The following is a 6,075-nucleotide window of genomic DNA, read 5'->3' as shown; positions in this document are numbered from 1 at the left end:
ACAGACTGAATCTCCCCCCAATAAAGGTTCCTTACATGATGCCACAGAACAGTGGTTCTCAAACACATCCCCAGACGTCCCACATATTTGCTCCCACCTAACTCTGAGGTACAGTAAAACATGTGGACTGTCCTGGGGGAACCCTGAGGACCACTGCCACACAAGAACCAATTTTGGGCCCCTAAACACCTTTACATGGCTACATTTTTACAAATGATGTGTAAGGGTGAAGAACTCTTTTGAAGTTTAAAGAACCTTCAGAGAAGGTAAGGGTTACCTTACCTTACCTTATGTGAAGGTTCCTTAAACTTTAAAGAACCTTTTGGAGGTTTAAAGAACCTCCACCAAAAGTGAAAGTTCTACTAAGGCCCCTTAAAGTGGGTTGGAATCGCTTCATTACGTGAAAAGCTTCATTAAACCTTTAAAAGGGTTCTTCACACTCATAGATCTCTTTTTAAACATGGTTCTTTGGGGAACCAAAAGTACTTTAAAGAACATTTTGTGGCAGCTTCAATATTGGAAAAATACTAAATTAGACTGAAGTAAAATCAGAGACTAAGACACCTAAGGTGCCAGAAATGGTTCTTTGTGTTCTTTGGAAGCAATTCCATTCGAGAACCACTTTTGGTTCCCTAAGGTACGTTCCAACAGACGATTGTTTAAAGAGACGTTCTGGTAAATGAGACGGGTGTGAAGAAACTTTAAAGCTTAAAGAACCTGTACATACTGTAAAGGTTCTAAACCAGTTACAGGTTTTTGTTAGAACTGTACATCTGAACAAGAACCATTTGGGAACCCGGGTTCTTGAAGGGTGTAGAATAAGTAGAATGTTTGAATATGACAGTAATAGAAGAATGGAATAACAAAGTTTCCTAAATGGTTCTTGGATGTATTCTAAGAGAACCCTTACATTATGTAGAGGTTCTTTAATCTTTAAAGAGACTCTTCACACTCCCACAGCTCAGTTACAACAATAGTCCTTTAGAGCTCCATCCACTGCAATGTTATTCAGTGGTTCTTCAATGGAATCGCTCGGATTTTTTCCCAAACAATGCAGAGTAAAGGAAGGTAAAATATCAAAATAATAAAATACTAGATCACAATCTTTATTCTGAACCCCAGAACAACGAATCTGTTTGAATTTGCATTTATATATTAGATATATATATATCATTTGTAAGTTCTGTTGCTTCACTGATTATTAGCTTGATTTTTATTGTGGTTTAATTTAAGACGAATTCCACCAAATTTTATAAATTCCCTCATAACTCAGTGTGTGAGGTGTAAACAGAGAGATTCAGAGGGTTTGGTGTGAGATGGTTCAGACGTCTTCACAGTGGTGGTGATGGGAACCAGACGTCACCATGACTACAACACAGATATAGACACTTTATTTACCATCCAGAACCACCAGAGAACCTACACGAGTCTTCTGAGCTTATATGGAATGTTGATGATGGAAAACAGTGGAAAATCTGGAATAATGAGTTTTCTTTGGGGACTACTTTGCCGCACAGCGCCCTGCATGTCTCCCTCCACCATGAATGGAGTTGAAGTTCTCTAAACTCTCATAAAACAGCGTCTCAGTCATCAGGCAGTGAATTCAGAACCAGTTCATGGAGGAACTTTCTGTGAATAATTCTGACTTTCACGTTAAACCACAATGAATGACTTTGTCTGAACAGTTTAATCATGTAGAAAGTGAAATTTCTCTTTAAGGTAGAAGTCTTCAGGCAGCAGCGCTTTACCTGCTTTACCTGCTTTATCTGCTTATCAGTCATTAGCACCCCTGCTATCAGCATTAATGAGCTAATGGAGGGAAGTGAAGCTAATGGAGGCTTTACATTCTTCTCTAATGACACACTCGAAGCTGAAGGCCATTAACTGGGTTTACAGCACACTGAAGGATAAACCTATATCTCCTCTAAGCTCTCACACACCCTGCAGACGTTTCCGTCCTGTTATACTAGTATAAAGGGATTCGGTCCCTGCTTGGGTTAATACTATAGGTTAGAATTCGTAGGTCATAGATCACTAATGCACAGAATAATGCAGGAGTTCAGAGTAACGAGCTCCGCCCACTCGCTGCTCAGCCGGCAGTTCGTTCTCCAGCTCCTTACACTAAATTCTCAAACTGTCGTCACCACTGAGCAGCTGTTCAGTCGGCAGCTGTGACAGAAGAACAGCTGAACAACCTGGAATCAGCCAGAAATGAACCCAACACCATTCGCCAGACGTGTCTGATCTTCAGAGTCGGACCAAATCAGACTGAGCCGTAAAACTGACCCAATATCAGGTTCAGCTCAGTTTGGTCAGTTTGTCCAGATCAGTATTAATGTTGTTTTGTTCCAGCTGGTCTGTAAAGCTTCTTACAGCCCGTTTAGTTTGGGGAATGGTGTTGGGTTCATTTCTGGCTGATTCCAGGTTGTTCAGCTGTTCTTCTGTCACAGCTGCTGACTGAAAAGCTGCTCAGTGGTGACGGCAGTTTGGGAATTTAGTGTCGTCTCGTCTTCAGAGTCGGACCAAATCGGCTGTCGGTCAGATGTGGTCTTAACAGTGTCCGTTTTCTGTTTGTGGTAAAGTAAGAAGTGAAAATGTTGAAATGGCTCGAGCGTCTCCTACAACTGTCAGAGTCGTTGCTTAGCAACAGCATCTCAGTGGAGTGATACAGTGTTTGTGATAAACCTGTGACGTTATGGTGAAATAACAGCACCTCAACCAATCAGCTCGCGTTGCTGAAACTAACTGATGTATATAAACGAGTATTATATTATAATATTAGACTAATATAATAGTAGCATATTTGAAAAACAGAAAAATTTGAATATGTTAGAACACGGAAGTAAAACAAAATAAAGGTGCTGGAAAGATCCTTTGTGTTCTTTGGAAGTGATATCTTTGGAGAACCACTTTTGGTTCCCTAAAGAACATTTCAATGGATGGTTCGGTAAAAAAACATTTTTGGTAACTCAGATGAGTGAGCAGAACCTTTCTTTAGTTTAAAGGACCTGCACGTCATGTAAAGGTTCCATACGACTTAAAAGTTCTTCCTACACACTTAAACCAGATGGTTCTTTAAGGCTTCTTTCGTAAAGAAAATGGTTCTATTTAGAACCATGAACACTCAAAGAACCCTTTGCGTGATTAAAGTATTAATTGCATTGTGAAATGGTTCTTCAGACTGATGGAGAATGTGCTAAATATGTTCTACACAGACGTTTTTGGAAAAGGGTTCTATATAGAACCAGAAATTGTTCTTCTATTGTAACAACCCTTTTTGGTGTCATACAGGAATGTTTTCAGAAAGGTTCTATATAGAACTCTTTACAGCACATTCTCCATCAATCTGAAGAACCATTTCACCATGCAAATATCCCTTTAATCACGCAAAGGGTTCTTTGAGTGTTCATGGTACTAAATAGAACCATTTTATTTACTAAAGAACTCTTGAAGAACCGTCTTTAAGAGTGTAGTCATTTCAAACTCCCTCCCACTGGCCTCCTCCACCCCCTTCCATCACGCAGTGCCCCAGGCTAGAGAGCTGTGGTCACTGCCAGGATTCAGACTCGAGATCTGTTGTTGATCATTTGTTTGGAGCTGATGGACATTCGAATCTTGCAAATTCAACAACCTTTTTTATTCCCGTGTTAAATGCAGGACTAAATAATGGCAGTTACAAGAACTTTTGGCTAATCTAAGATGATAAATTTTAATTGAGCTCATTGTTTTTGAGCATCCTGACCAATCACAGCTCCAACATAACTCAAAAAATTTGGTCAGAATGATGCAGCTCAGTATCCAACATGTCAATGCCCATATCTACAATTAGGTCCAGATGTTCTTTGGACTCGCCTGTGCACAAAACTGAAGAGCGCAGTCAAACCACAAAGATAAAAGTGAAATTTTATCACATCATTAAATTCAACCCTTTGGCGACTCAGGAAAACTTAATTTTAAAAAAAGACAGAAAATCGAAATTTGATGGCACATAAAAGTACACTCTTAAAAAATACGCTTCTTAGAGCGTTCTCGAGTAAGGACAGTGGTTCTATAGAGAACCATGATCAAGCCAAGAACCATTGGCATACTTAAATGGTTCTCTGCCTGGCGAAGCTGCTCTCCAAATAGATGAAGACTTTGTTGTATAAAGTAAAAAATGAATTATGGCTGTTTTTGGTACATAAAACCACACAAATGTTATAAATGGCTTTGGCAGCTCTTTACACACTTCAGAAGTTTCCTTTCACTGCCTCACTTTTAAGTTCAGTGAAAAGCAATTCTTCCAGGCGAGGATCTCTAAATCTGCTCTTGTCTGTGTGCCTAAAACGCTCCATTAACTCGTAACTGCTGGCTACATATGTGGTGTTACATCTGTATTGCAGTCAAAGAAAACTGTATAGTATTAAGGGTCACAGATGTTTTATTTCATAAAATTACAGCATGTGCTTTATCACTAAAAGTGCTCAAAAGCAAAAAAATGAATAGAAGAGTAAGAAGCTTAAAAAGGAGAAGTTGCACAAAAACTTAAACATCTACAGGTCCAGGCTGAAGCCCAGCCGCAGGGCGCTGTTGCTGTGACTCTGTGACTGCAGTCTTTTCAAATACAGCTTTTAAATGGTAAGACATTTCACTGATGGCCCTCCTATCAGATCCAATTGTTTCCAACTCCAGCAATGCCATGAATTTGTTTATCACTGAAGTTTGTCGAGTCTGACGTATCATTTACAAGCAGAACGCAGCGCTGATGCTTCAATATCAGTAATATTAGTAAGGTTAGTGTGGAAGATGCCTTCAGCAGACTGCACTGAACAGACACTCACAAGAGAACTATGGATAAATTAACAAGCAGCTGACTAACAAAAGCAGCAGCTCCAGTTCCCCTCGAGATCTTTTGCATGTATAATATACCAAATATGTACACTCACTGCATGTATATCTGATAAACATAATATATACACTCATTCACTGTACATGTGATATACATGATACGTACATGCACTGACTGTTTATATGACTGTTTATATTATACACACACACACACACACACACACACACACACACACACACACACACACACACACACATATATATATATATATATATATATATATGAGTATATTATATATACATTCATTGACTGTATATGTAATACATATGATATACACAGTCATTGACTGTATACCAGATATACAATCACTTTATTAGGTGTTCAGTTGCTTGTTAACACAAATAGCTAATCAACCAATCACACGGCCGCAGCTCACTGCATTTAGGCATGTAGAGGTGGTCAAGACAACCTGCTGAAGTGCAGACCGAGCATCAGAACGGGGAAGAAAGGGGATTTAAGGGACTTTGAACGTGGCGTGGTTGTTGGTGCCAGACGGGCTGGTCTGAGTATTTCAGAAACTGCTGATCTGCTGGGATTTTCACGCTCAACCATCTCTAGGGTTCACAGAGAACGGTCCGAAAAAGTGGAAATATCCAGTGAGCGGTCAGTTGTGTGGACGAAAATGCCTTGTTGATGTGAGAGGTCAGAGGAGAATGGGCAGACTGGTTCCAGATGATAGAAAGGCAACAGGAACTCAAATAACCAACCAGAATCTCTGAGGAACGTTTCCAACACCTTGTTGAAAGTGTGTCATGAAGAATTAAGACAGTTCTGAAGGGAAAAGGGTGTCCAACCTTTTACTGTACCTAATAAAGTGGCCGGTGAGTGTATATGCTCACTGACTGCATATATGATGGATATGCCGTATACACTCATCCACTACATGACATGCATGATATATACACTATTGACTGTATATGTGATATATATGTTATCTACACTCATTGACAGTGTGGTGTGATATGCATAATATAAACACTCACTGGTTTAAAACCTGCAGACACTGTTGCTCTCACTGGATGCTGGTGATGAAATTCTGTGTTCATACAATAAAAAGTAACGTTATTAAATTATTGAAAGCTGTAAATACTTTCTGATAAAGGTTATTATACTCACTTAAATGCATTTGACAAAATGGTCTGCTTTTAAACGGAAACTAATCTTTCTTTTCACTCAAATTTGAGCAA

Source organism: Pygocentrus nattereri, chromosome 16 (assembly GCF_015220715.1).
Source record: "Pygocentrus nattereri isolate fPygNat1 chromosome 16, fPygNat1.pri, whole genome shotgun sequence".
NCBI classification, from domain to species: domain Eukaryota; kingdom Metazoa; phylum Chordata; class Actinopteri; order Characiformes; family Serrasalmidae; genus Pygocentrus; species Pygocentrus nattereri.
Note: the sequence above shows the minus strand (reverse complement) of the source record.